Here is a 14,671-nt window from a genome sequence, read left to right on the forward strand (position 1 = left end):
GGCACATACCCGGGGTTCAGTAAGTGTTTACATTGATGTTTATTGTCATGCTCAGATTATTCACTCATATGCACTTAATTTTCTAATGCATCAGTTGTTGAGCAGAAACTCCTATCTTGTGGTAATCCTTACCAAAAACCTTCCCCAAATTCCTCTCTGTCCTGAGTGATCGCAGAGCGCTAACAGTACCACTAAGTGCTTGTTACTGCCGCATGTACCAGGCACATAACAGCCCTCTCAGGAAGCTCCTGTGCCCACTACAGATGGAAGAGCAGACTCAGAGGTAGGAATCCTTGCTCAGGATTACACAGCTAGTTAGTGGTAAGAGCACATTTTTGAAGCCAGAGAAGTCTGTGACTTCAAAGGCCCAGACCTCTCGACCACCTTGCAGTCTGCCTCATTCATCTCTGACGGATGGAAGCTTTCATGAAGGGCGACTGAGCCGAAGCCTGGGGTCGCATCGTTTTTTCACATGCCCTCGAGCAGTGTTGTCCGCACAATTAACAAACACCTTGTCTGAGATGTTTTAGTGCTTTTTCTAACTGGTCTTAACACTGCCGGTGTATTTCCACACTACTGCCAGGATCTTATTCCTCAGACCTCCCTTGCCCCAAGTCCTCAGGGTCTTCCAAAGCCCTGTAAATAGGCTCTGGGCACTCTGTCAGACCCTGGGCCAGTCACCTGCGCCTCTGACCTCTGCCCCAAAGACACCGCTCCTAACCCCCCTGCGCTGGGTTGCCTCCAGCCAGAACTCTTCCTGCATGTACTCCACAGGACTCTGTACTTTCTCTAGAGCACTTCAGGTTACCCTGCACGAGGCCACTTCTAGATAATTAGGGTTCTTTACCTCTGTGTGCTGCGTAGCTTGCAGCACGAAGCCTACAAGTGCACTACAGAGGCACATAAAACTTTGTGTAATTGGGTGGGCAGGTAGAGCCTTACCACTTGGATCAGTACCTATCAGAGATGACCACGTCAGGATACTGTTAATCTCTCGTGTCAGGAACCTTTGATCCCAATGTTAATGAAAGTAGAAAGGGCATAAACATAAAAATGGCCAACCTCACTCGTTGAGGAAATATAATTAAACTGCTGTGAAATACCATTTCTGACCCATTCTGTGGCACAGTTTAGAGAGTCTGACAGTATCAAACGTTGGCAAAGATGTGGTGCAAATGGGACACATTTATTGCTGTGAGGAGTGTAAATTGGTACAGTCACTTTGGAAAATGATTTGACATGACCCCGTAAAGTCAAAATCCTGTGCATACTCTAGGTATGTACCCAGCACAGATGCACATCTATGCACCAAAAGACACGACACTGTTAGCAATAGCAAAAAACGAAACATGGAAACAACCCAAATATTCATCAGAACAAGAATGGACAGGTCAACTGCGGTGTATCCGTACGACAGAAGACAAGTAACAGCAAGATACATATTGCAAACTGGATCAATGAGTGAAAAAGTCAAAGGCATATGTACAGTGTGATTCCGTTATATACATAAATGGGTGTGTGTAGATGGACAGTTGGAGTAGAACCACAAGGGAAACAGAAATTCAAAGTGAAGAATATGGAGTTTAAGCTGGTGGTTACCTATGAAGGGACAGAGCAGAGGCTGGAGTCGGGAAGGGGCACCCAGGACCTAAAGGCTTCTTTCCTAACCCAAGTGGAGGACTTGTGCATCATTATTCATGTTTGTTAACAAATGTTCCTCTGTATCTACTCAGTTGTTCATTCAGATAGCTTTAAAAGGAGGGGAGGGGGCAGCTGGGGGTATTAGAATGCCCGGAGCAGGAATGTGTCCATCAAGGTCTCACACAGGAGCTAGGAGAACAGACTCTGAAGACAGAGAATACAGCAGAAGGCCTTTCCTGACCATCCATGAGTCCATCCTTGATATGAGGTCTGGGAATGGTCTAAACATGCACTCAGTTTGGGAGTAATTGTGACACAGCAATCGATAATGAATACATGGGAGTGGGAGGGGTCACACAACAAGCAGGCCAGGTCCTCTTTCCTTAAACCCACTTTAAATTAGAGCACTCAACTTTCAACATTTCAAAAGATTTTATTTAAAAAAAAGAAAAGAGCTTAAAAAATTTTTTCATTTTAATTTGAAATTCACGCTAAGGACCCCAGGTTTTTCCTGCAGACCCTTTCCTGCTGATGCACTCCTAAGGGTCTCTGGAGGAGCTGAGCAGAACAGGGTTTTCTGGATCCCTTGGCTATCTCTGAGCGTGATCCCACCGCTGAACAACCTTACTGCAGCTGTTCGTTTCTCAGGCGCTATTTCATAGGCTTTGAGGTTGGAAAGGGAGGTCAGCTGCTCCAAGTCTGTCTACAGGTGCAGAAACGGAGGGCTGGACAGGTGAAGCTGACTGATCAACATCAAGGTCAAGGTTAAACAGCTAAACACAGATCTGAGACCAGAAGCCATCTGGCTTCCAACTATGTGCTTTTCTACATGATACTACTTTGTTCCTGCCACCATCTCCTTTGTAAATTCTCCTACGTGCTTAAAAACACCCAGCCATGTAAGCACACTCTGATTGCTGTGAAGTTGAAGGGTATGGGAGCATGTGTTGGCTCTGAAAAAGCCAAGAGGTAGGTCCTTGGCCCTGTGGTCAGCACACACAGTAGGTGTGCAGGAGATGCATGCAGACTGACCTGAAGGGAGGCATCAGAGCCCTCCGTGTTGGCTTTCCTGCGTGTGTGATGGGGACGCCTTCTTGTCTGTCAGGAAAATGAGGTAGAGCCTGCCTCATAATTGCAAAAGCAGCACCTTGGAAGAGCAATTGCTGAAGGAGTGAAGAGACAAGAGACAAACTTCATGGCATGTGCTGTACATCAAGGCACAGTGGATACAGAGTGAATGAACACTGATGGTTAATTTATGTGTCAGCTTGACTGGATCACAGGGATGCTCAGACAGATGGTTAAACATTATTTCTGAGTGTGTCTTGAGGATGTTTCTGAATGAAATTGCATTCATCAGTGGACTCAGTAAAATGGTTGGCCCTCCCCGGTGTGGGTGGGCATCACCCAATCCATTGAGGGCCTTAATAAAAGGAAGGAAGAATTTGGCTCTTTCTACCTGATTGCTTGAGCTGGAATATTGACCCTCGGAGGTCCTGGTTCTCAGACCTTTGGACTCAGACTGAACTACTCCTCCGCTTTCCTGATTCTCCATCTTGCACATGGCAGGTAGTGGGACTTCCAGCCTCCATATTTGCATGAGCCAATTCTTTATAATAAATGAATCTATCTCCTGCTGGTCCACTTTCTCTAGAGAACTCTGACCGAAACAAACACAGACCTCACTCTGAAGGTGTGTGCAGTCAGGTAGGGTGGGTGAATGTACACAGTTACTCCCTCATTTTTTCAACAAATACTATGTACCAGGAACTGTTCTAGGCAGGCGAGTTCAGCAGTGAACAAAAACATCAATAATCCTTGTCCTCAAGGGGTTTACATTATAGTTGAGGGAAATAGGCAAAAATAACATAAATAAGTCATTATATTGAATAAGTGGTGATAAGTGCTACGGAGAAAAATCTAAGCAGGGAAGGGGAGAGGTGTGTGGGGCGTGGGGAGTGGAATTTTAATTAAGGCGGTCAGGGAAGACCCCATAGAGAAGGTGACATTTGACTGAACCCTTGGAGGAGGTGAAGGAGATCCTGGGGGAAGGAACATTCCAGGCAGGGAGGTCAGCAAGTGTAAAGGCCCTGAGGCAGAGAATGACGGGGATGTTGGGGGAATGAGTCTAAGTCCAGCATGGTGGGTGGAGTCCAGCAAGCAAGGGGGAGAAGGATAAAAAGGTCAGAGAGATAACAGATCAGGTAGGGTCTTGCTGGTTGTAGTAAGAGGCAGCAGCATTGGGAGCCATTGGAGGGCTCTGAACAGAGGAGGGGTGTGACGCCACTTCCTGATCACACTTCCAGGTGATCAGGAGCACTCGGGTGGCTGGTCTGAGGGCAGCCTGAGGCTTTGGGCCAGGTGGAGGCTGCTGCAGTGATCAGGGGTGAGAAGATGACGTCTTAGTCCAAGGTGGTAGCAGTAGGTATGGTGAGTAAATCCCAGTCTGACATAATTTGAGAGGAGAACCAATAGGTCTTAGTGTTGGATTGGATGTGGGATGAGAGAGAGAAAGAGGTTCAAGGATGACTTCTACATTTTGGGCTTCAACACTGGAAGAATTGAGATTGGAGGTGCCATTTCACTGAGATGGGAAAACTATGGAGGAGGGGCAGGTTCGAGAGGAATATCAGAAGCTCGAGTTTTAGGTGCCGAGGTTGAGATGCCTTATAGACATCCGAGTAGAGGTTTTGGACGGTTAGCTGGACACGTGAGTCTGGAGTTCCAGAAAGAAGTTCAGGATAGAGAGTTGAATGTCAGAGCGTCAGCCCAGAGAGGATGTTTGAAGTCCTGAGAAAGATGAGGCCCCAAGGGCATGAGTGCAGATAAAAAGGAGAAAAGCTCTGCTAGAAACCAGCAGCTGCCCCAAAGGAAGGTACCCCATGCCAGGAGAACAGAGCAGGACTAGGGTGAAACTGTGCAACTCAGATTGGGACTCGAACCCACATTCTGGGACTCGAACCCAGCTAGAACCCAGATTGGGGCTTGAACCCAAGGCCTTTTAATTGAGATCACACACTTGGTCTCAGGATTTAATGAAGCTCAGGTTCTTGATGTCTCCTTGCAGAAAGAATTCAGTGAGAGGCAAGGTGATAGGTAAGAAGTGGATTTATTTAGAGGGAAACACACTCCACAGACAGAATGTGGGCCATCTCAGAAGGTGAGAGGCCCTGAAATATCGGGTGGTTAGTTTTTATGGGGTGGGTAATTTCATAGGCTAATGAGTGGGAGGATCATTCCAACTATTTTGGGGAAGGGGCAGGGATTTCCAGGAATTGGGCCACGCCCACTTTGACCTTCTAGGGTCCGGACTGTCATGGCGCCTGTGGGTGTGTCATTTAGCTAATGTGTTGCAGCGAGCGTATAATGAGGCTCAAGGTGTACTGGAAGTCGAATCTTCTGCCATCTTGGACCTAGCTGGTTCTAACCAGTTTTTGTCACGTCCTATGGCTGTCATTCTTTTAAAATGTCGTGCCCTGCCCCCTTTCCCTCCTGTTTCAAGGGGATCTCCTGGGGACCCTTGGCCATCTCAGAAGGTGAGAGGCCCTGAAATATCGGGTGGTTAGTTTTTATGGGGTGGGTAATTTCATAGGCTAATGAGTGGGAGGATCATTCCAACTATTTTGGGGAAGGGGCAGGGATTTCCAGGAATTGGGCCACGCCCACTTTGACCTTCTAGGGTCCGGACTGTCATGGCGCCTGTGGGTGTGTCATTTAGCTAATGTGTTGCAGCGAGCGTATAATGAGGCTCAAGGTGTACTGGAAGTCGAATCTTCTGCCATCTTGGACCTAGCTGGTTCTAACCAGTTTTTGTCACGTCCTATGGCTGTCATTCTTTTAAAATGTCGTGCCCTGCCCCCTTTCCCTCCTGTTTCAAGGGGATCTCCTGGGGACCCTTCCTATGAATGCCAGGTGCCAGGTTTTAGATCCACAAGGGGTGGAAAAAGATTCAAGGGGTGGAAAAAGGATGTTCCACACAGATAACCAGTCAAGACATGGAAATAGAAAATGAGAGAAAGATGGAGAGATGAGTTGTAAGTTGCCTCAAACAGCAGCCCAACGCTTTGGGGCAACATCCTGAGGCTCTGGGAAGCAGAGGAAGTACACAACTGCGGGGCCGGGACTGCGGTGAGGAGAGTGAGGCAGGTGCACTGAGGGTCATGTAAGGGCAGGAGCGGCCCCTGCACAACTCCGAGAATTAGATTCCGCACCCTTGGCCCCTCACTCACCTCACCCTAATCCCGGCCCTGCATAAATGATGAGTAGCCAGGTTTGGGGCAGATTAGCGTCCTACCCTACTCCAGACCCATGCAGCGCAGGTTAGAATCACAGCTCTGCCACCTCTTGGCCAAGTTATCCATGCTTAACCGCACCCTGCCTCGTTTCCTCATCTTCAAAATGAGAACATTAATTGTACCTTCCTAGGGTGCCTGTGAGGGTTAAATGAGTCGATACATGTGAAGCACTGAGAGTAAGCATATGGTAAAGTCGACTGTTACTGTCACACTGGTCAGAATGAAGAGTGGAAGGAGGGTCGGAGAGAGAAATTTGTAGGCAATTGTACGTCAGAGTAAGAGAGAAGGGGAGCCTAAAGAGGGAACTTGTCATGAAAAGAGGAGGTGATGGATGTTTATCAAGAATGATAAAATCAGTGGGACCCAGCCGTGTGCTTTCATGCCACAATTACGTGTAAAGTTACTACTGTGAACTTGGAGTTGTTCTGAGAGCTGGTTGATTGGAAAGCAAGGGAAAGTCTAGTCTTCCAAAAAAGACTCAGGGACAGAAGGAGACAAGTGGCCTCAGCTCAATCCCCAAACTTGCAGCTGGGCAGTTCAGCAGAACAAGCCTAAAAACGGGCTAAAGGGAATCCCAGGTGATTTAGGGGCTCTGGGTCTCGAAACAGGAGGAAGGTCTGAGTCTCCAGCAGGGCCTGGGGCAACACTTAACCGCTGCTGCCCAAGGGGGCCTGACCCATGCATGGGTCCCTCAGCAAAGAGCGAGGTCTGAGCCCCAGGAGCTCCGAGGCAAGTCCACTTGCTCTGTGAGTCCCAAGCGAGGCCCCAAACCCACCATGGGCAGGCTGAAGTGGAGGCTGGGTCATAGGTAGTACTTCTGGTCTCCGGGACGGGTCTCACCTGAGAAGGGAACTACCCATTCATTCACTGTGTATGAGTTTGTCCAGGCTGCCATATCAGAATACCGCAGACTGTGCAGATTAAACAACAGAGTCTGGAAGCCAGAACTCCAAGAGCAAGGTGTTGGCAGGTTTGGTTTCTTTTGAGGCCTCTCTCCTTGGCGTGTGGACGGTCACCTTCCCCTTGTGTCTTCACATGGCCTTTCCTCTGTGCACGCCTCGCCGTGTCTGTGTCCAAATTTCCTCTTCTTTTAGGACACCAATCATGTTGTCTGAGGACCCCACCACATGCCCTCTTTTGAGTTTAATCACTTCTCTAAAGACCCCATCTCCAAATACGGCCACATTTAGAACCTAGGGCTTCAACATAGGGATTTGGAGGTGGGGAGGGACACAGTTCAGCCTGTAACACGTTCATTCTCGAACGTTTCAGAGCCTACAGTGCCCTGTGCTAGACCCATATTCACGTTGAGCTAAAAGGACAAATGACATTGGTTTCCCTTTAAAATAAATGTATTAAATAGCAGTATAGCTGATACCTGGATACAGGAAAAATCACAAAGGTGAGTTTTTTAATGGCTCCAGTTTAGAAAACACTGAAAGAGACCAAAATAAGAAGTGAGAACACAGACTATTTGACATGATCATTGAGTTTGTATAAACTCTGCCCTTACAAATAGAAAATACACATTTTTCTTTTATGTCCATGAAACATTTGTAGAAACCACAAAAGAAACCTGAGTCCATTTCACAGAGATGAGATATAACAGCTATAATATCTGATTACATAAATCAGAAGCAAAAATATAAATTCAGGAAACTTACCCACCTGGAAATTGAGAAACATTCTTCAAAAACTGGATCAAAGAGGTGATTAAAACTATGATAACTGAAAATAACAGAAAGGAGAATACTTATGGGATACAGTTAAAGTTGTACTCAGAGGAATATTTAGAGCTTTTTTATTTCAAAAAAAGAAAAAACAAACCCAGAAAAATTAATTGTTAAAAACAATTTTCAGGGCTTCCCTGGTGGCGCAGTGGTTGCGCGTCCGCCTGCCGATGCAGGGGAACCGGGTTCGCGCCCCGGTCTGGGAGGATCCCGCGTGCCGCGGAGCGGCTGGGCCCGTGGGCCGTGGCCGCTGGGCCTGCGCGTCCGGAGCCTGTGCTCCGCAACGGGAGAGGCCACAGCAGAGGGAGGCCCGCATACCACAAAAAAAAATAAAAATAAAAATAACCCACCTGGAAATTGAGAAACATTCTTCAAAAACTGGATCAAAGAGGTGATTAAAACTATGATAACTGAAAATAACAGAAAGGAGAATACTTATGGGATACAGTTAAAGTTGTACTCAGAGGAATATTTAGAGCTTTTTTATTTCAAAAGAAGAAAAAACAAACCCAGAAAAATTAATTGTTAAAAACAATTTTCAAAAAAATGAAATAAAGAAAATATAGAAAGAAATAGTTCAGAAAGCTATCGTTTTTATGCAGTGGCTAAGATGAGAAAAAGGAAAGGAAGCTATGCACCAGGCATTATGCAGAATGATACAGGCTTTATTTTTTAAATTCTCACAATAATCTACATAGGTCTTATTCCCATCTTTCATAGGAGGAAACTGAGGCTTAGAGAGATTCTGTAATTTGCCTAACAGTATATGATTCTTAGATTACAAAATCGAGATTGAGTCTAGGTTTTGAGCATTGTTAAAATACAGATTCCAGGGTCTCACCCGAGACCAACAGAATCAGATCCTCAAGGGAATCAACCAACCTGGCGATCTGTATTTGTATCAAGTACTCCAGGTGATTTTTATGAGCAAGCCCATCTTGGAGACACGAGGGTACATCCTGTGGAGAAGGCAACTTCTCTGAACAGAACGGTAGTAATAGCAAAAGGGAATTTAGCACTTGTCCAGGTACTTTGCACACATGACTCCTTTTCTATAATCCTCGCAACTGCCTTTCTGAGGTCAGTGTCATTAACGTCCCATTTTACAAATTAGGAAGTGAGCATAGAGAGGTTAATGAGCTTGGCCAAGATGACAGCTAGAAAATGGCGGGACGAGAATCTGCACTTGGCCTAGCCCAGGGCCTGCGTTCTTGGCTCCTGCACTAGAAACAAATACCGCACGTCCTCGAGTGGACTTAATGGGGTCGATTGAGTGGAAGATGGCTAGGTGGGTCTCAGGCTCAGGAGGCAGGGGAGGTGCCGGGTTTGAGCCAGTATCTACATAGCAGGGTGATCGACAGCCACAAGGTGAGTTAGTGCTGCTGAGGCAGAGAAGGCTGGGCTGTTTTATCCACTAAGTACTATGAGCAAAAGACCTAGTGTTTATAAAGACATTTGAGACCTTTTACAAAATGCTTCAAAATATGAGGGGAAAAAAAGAAAAATTGGTGCAGCAAAAATTGCAGTGGACGAGTCTTTAAATGCCTCCATAATATTATTTCAGCCAATCAACTGCCGTTGGATCCAATGCCCGTATATTTATAAACGTTATATTTAACACAGGAAGGGCTGCAGTTCACTATGTTTGGAATGACGTGGGGGTAGCTCTGCAAGTACAAGGGCATGGGGGGAAGGCCTTGAAGTGGCCCCAAGAGGAGCTATGGAGAGAAGATGCATTATTAATGGGGGCTGCAGACAAGGAGAAACAACTGCACCTCCAGGCCACTTTCTGTGCAGTGAGTGTTTCTGTTTTCATCTCTGTAAGAACCCTTAGAACTGTGGTACCCATTTTTCAAGTGAGCAAAATGAGGTTGGGGGTTACCTAGTCTTGTCCAAGCTCACACGGCTGTGTGGAGCAGAAAGAGAAGGGCTGCCCCCTAGTGTCCCCCTCTCTGAACAGCAGGCTGCCGCTTCTGCTTCGCAGCCCTCCGTTATTTTGCTTGGAACACAAACTACCCTCCTGAATAAATAAAGCCGCGGAGCTAAAAAGTTGCAGGGCTTGCAAATCAAAAGAAAAGGACAAATACCTTAGCAGATAATACTGGAGAAACTCGATCACTGTATGTATAACTAGAAAACTGCATCCTCATCAAGCACCATATAACAAAGCTAGGCTTGAAACAGTAAAGACCTAAATGTATATGGTACAACCATAAAGTTTATATGACAAATACCGAAAATATCTCTGTGATCTAGAGGTGGAGAAGGACTTCATACACCGTGACCTCAAGGCACAAACCATAGGGAATTCCCTGGCGGTCCAGTGGTTAGGACTCTGTGCTCTCACTCCCGTGGGCCCGGCCGGGTTCAATCCCTGGTTGGGGAACTAAGATCCCGCAAGCTGAGAGGTGCGGCCAAAAACAAAAGCACAAACCATAAGGCAAAACGACTGCATCAAAAGCTCTGACCCACAAAGACCACCACGGGAAAGAGTTCTTAGAGAGGCAACAACATTGGGAGAAGATAGTTTCAGTGTCTGAAACTGACAAGAGACTTAGACCCAGATGACAGCCAGGAATTCTGGCTTATCGATAAGAAGACAGGAACCCCAAAGGAAAGCAGGCAAAGGACAATGACTTGGTTATTCCTGGAAGAGGAAACCCCAGAGTCTAACAAGAGATGAGAGATGTGCAAACTCATGAGTGATTAAGAGGTGAATGTCAATAACGAGAGACCGCCTTATACTCGTCAGACCTGAGACAGAAAGCTGATTAACGCCGAGTGAGGGGACTCCCAGGCTCTGCCGGTGCGAGAACAGACCGTTGGCTTCTTGGTATTTAGGCAGATCACGCACCATGTACGCCATGACCCAGCAGTCCTGCTCCTGGGCATCAGCCCCGGAGAAGTGGAGAGACATCTCACATGTGTCCATAAGGGAACACGCATAAAGATGTCTGTTGTAGCATCGTTTGTGATGTTGGGAAGTTGGAGCCAATCCTGATATCTCTTACTAAGGGATGAACGAGTAGGCTAGGGGGAGGCGGAGGCAGGAGGACGCAACAATATTGCGGGATGTACCGTGACGTGGGTGAAAAAAAGCAAAACAAGAAAGAGAATGGGCCCTACAACTGCCTGTGTACATTAAAGATGCAGGCACATACTGCCATGGCCCGAGTCTTACAAGGACCCCCGCAGCCAGCACACATCGAGCAGATCAGAGCAGCCGACTGTGGAGCTATGGCTTCAACAGGGAAGTTGAAGAAACTTCAACAGGAAGTTGAAGAAAAAGAGAGCCTCTCAGGGTCTCTCTTTTCTTCCCCATTAAATGGGGATAATAACAGTGCTCACCTCCCAGAGTTGCCTTGAGGATCAAGTTAGTTATGCACGTGATCAAGCGCTTAGATCAGGGGGGCACAAAGCCGGCGGTGCTGGGTGAGTGGATGCTATTGTTATTATTATTTATTATTCTTATGAGTTGAGTATGAGTAACTTAGCTCTCAGCAGATGAGGTCCAAAAACGTGAAGGGGCAGCACTGAGATTCAAGTTCAGGACAATTCCGTGTCTCTCTCTACTCCAGCCCCACTCACTCCCACCTACGACTAAAGCCTCCAAATGTCTGTCATTCCTGGGCCCCAAGCCAGGGAGTCTGTTGGGAATTGAGAGAGCACTGTACATTTTAAAATACCTTCCCAGGGGACCCTGAGCCCAGCTGACGTGGGGTGTGTCTCAGAGCCTCCGCTGATGCTCAACGATATGAGGGTGACCCCAGGGCGAGCGTGGGGCCAGCAGGAGGGAGACCAGAAGGAAAGGCCTATCTCTGCCTTGGGGACAAGCACAGAGGCCAGGGAAGAAAAGGCCCCTCCACGCTCTGGCCCCCATCAGCCAGCGGGAACCCACATAGGCCTCATCTGAGAGTAGTTACAGAATTAAACAAGAGCACAGCCTGGCAATGTGCCTTCCCGTTTAGGAACCCTGTAAGGTAACTTGATGGTGGGTGTTATCAGGAGCCAATACCCCCCAGCCCTCCCCCAAAGCCCTAGCGTGGAAAAGGGATTTTGTGAAACGAGTCCCCGCTCTAGGGTGTGGGGTGGTGATTGCCTTCGTCATAGGCACCTCCCTTCCCCGGCCCCTTTCCTGCTGTAGTGAATTTGAGCCTAATAGTTGGTGAAATGAATTTCTCGTGGTGAAGTGAGGAGACAGGAACATGATTAGGAATTCAATTACCTTGCCTCCTGTGTGACCCGCACAGCTTAATGACTGCCTTGTTCTAAATTTCTTTTTATGATTCTTGTGGCATTCTGCCGGAGTCCACATTCAGGGCCATTAAGCAAAGGAAGGGGAGAAAAGGCCATCAGCAGCTGATCAGGGCTGGGCCTGCCAGGGGTCATTTCTTGGTAGGTGTGGTGTCCGGCAGCTCTGGAAGACTGGAGTGGGACTCCCCCACTGCCACATGCAGAATTTCAAGAGCTGTGCTTCACAAGGGCTTAGCTCGCTGTCACTGTTATAAACTCTACTCTCCCCTGAATCTATGAAATAAGGATACTCTAAGAAAAGCACCCCCTCTCCGCACACCATCTGAGGCACTTTCATGCATCATCTCATTCAGCTCCCAGATGGACCCAAGAGCTGGGCATTATCGTCCCATTTTCCAGAAGAACCTCTGGGTGGTAACACATGCGCAGAAAGGTAACACATGGTTTCTTCAGCAAATAAAGTACAAAAGGGGGAACAACAAGACGGAAGGAACCAGGGTTCCTTCAAGGACCCTCCATCTGCTGGATGAGAGAGAAAGACACGTGTCTTATCTGGACCACTCTTTGATATAGCAGCTTAGCCTGTACTTCAACTAATGCAGCCATTAAAATTTTTTTTCCAGAAAATATTTAATGATATGAGAAAAAGCTTCTAGATTGTAGATCAGGGGAAAAGTCAGTATATTAAAGGAGATGCTTAGGGCAGTGAAACTACTCTGTATGATACTATAATTGAGGATACATGTCATTATACATTTGTCCAAACCCATAGCATGTACAACACCAAGAGTGATCCCTAATGTAAACTATGGACTTTCCGTGATCACGATGTGTCAATCAATGTAGGTTCAAGAACTGTAACACATGTACTGTTCTGGCGGGTATGTTGATGGTGGGGGAGGCTGCGTGTGTGTGCGCGCGCGTGCATATGTGTGTGTGTGTGTGTGTGTGTGTGTGTGTGTGTGTAGGGTCAGGGAGTATGTGGGAAATCTCTACCTTCTGCTCAATTTTACTGTGAACCTAAAACTGCTATAAAAAATCTAGTTTTTAAAAACCCCAGCTACATAGGTGTACACCAAATATAGAAGACCCACACGTTTTTCTGAGGTGTGGCCTCAGCCTTCCCACAGCTCACTGAGAGGCCCACATGTTTATTGAAGGCAGCGCCTGAGACTTGGGGTTTTGTGTTCCAGTGAATAACTCTCTATGTAAGATGCTCAGGTAGGTTCAGCTGGGCCTGAGGGTCTCAGCATCCCTCCAGCCAGTGAATGAGCAAGAATCCAGTGATCACAAGAAAATCAAGCCTGTTACTACGTAAGGGACCATAATGGCGTGACACGTGGCATATCACAGAGTGACTACTTATGACAGTTGTAGGCATTTCTGAGCGTGTTTTCATCTGATCCTTTTGAAATTAATCTTAGCATTGTTCTGTGCAACGGTAAGCATGCCCCACCTCTTCTGAATTCAACACGGCTCCTAAAACTATTTCTAAGAAGCACACGCTTCGAGTTATAAGGGCCGATTTTGGGAGTCTGCGGATATCTTCTGAAATCTGAATTCACTTATGGATAATGACAGTATTTGACTCTCTCTAAACTTTGTGCATTAGATCCATGCGGTGTTGTATCTAAGAAGAATGAGAGTGTTAATTGTACGTATGATGAAATTCATTAGTGCATAAATAAAATGCATTAATATTTTATTCATAACGATTAAGGGCTGCGAGGCAGGCCAGCACTGTGCTGGGTGCAAGGAGTTTTGAGCTATCGCTGCATTTCTGCAGCTTCCCTGCTCCTTTGTTCAGACACACGGGGACCCAGAGGTACTCACGCAGGCACGAGTGTACACGTCTACACCGAGGCCCCTTGCGCAGCAGGAGGAAGGACGGTGTCCAGATGACTCATCCTTTCTGGAAGCAAATACATGTCAGGCGTGATCTGATGGAACCTCCATTACTTGGATGTAACCGTAGAAACAGAGAGACCCCAAATGGTCTGACGTTCTGTGGGAGACAGGGGGCCCAGGTCCTACCGAGAGACGCCCTCTGTTGCTGGAAGCCTTCTCAGTAGGGTCTGTACCCTCCGCCTGGGCTCCCCTTCCTTCAGGGGAGAAGGGGTCCTGCGGAGGGGCCTCTCTTGAACCTCAACAAAGCACCTCCCAGCCTCTCTTGCTGGGGGGAGGAGGTGGGGGGTGAAGACTCTGCCCCCCAGTCCTCTCCCCTGTAGAGATCCCCGTGGACTTCCTGTGTATGTCATCCCATACCCGATTCGTACTTTTTGTCACCTCTGTGTATTTACTTAGCACTATACCTTAAAGTGACTCCCCTTCTTTTAAATGTAAACACATTTATTAGAAAAGAAAATACATATCAAAATCATAAATGGGAACCAGCCTCATTTGCCATAAATAGATATTAATTTTTAAAATAAATGCAAAAGCATATTTGCATATGCTTACATACACATAAAATATTTCCAGAAGGAAGGCATATGGATCTCCTATGGAGAGAAGAGCTGGTGGCTGGGGTTGGAGGTGGGGACAACGTTTAGTGACTATTCCTGTATATTCCCATTGATACTTTCTGCTTTGGGAATTAAATAAAAACAAACAGTTTGAAAAAATGCAGTGAAAGCAAAACATGGGCATTAAATTCTGGCTAGATACGTTGCTTCCTAAAGGTGACAAGCTGGAGGCCTCTCGCTGATAAAGAGGTTCAGCAGCTCAGGGCGGTGGTAAGGAGGTGGCACG

Source organism: Physeter macrocephalus, chromosome 6 (genome assembly GCF_002837175.3).
Source record: "Physeter macrocephalus isolate SW-GA chromosome 6, ASM283717v5, whole genome shotgun sequence".
Classification (NCBI taxonomy): Eukaryota; Metazoa; Chordata; class Mammalia; order Artiodactyla; family Physeteridae; genus Physeter; species Physeter macrocephalus.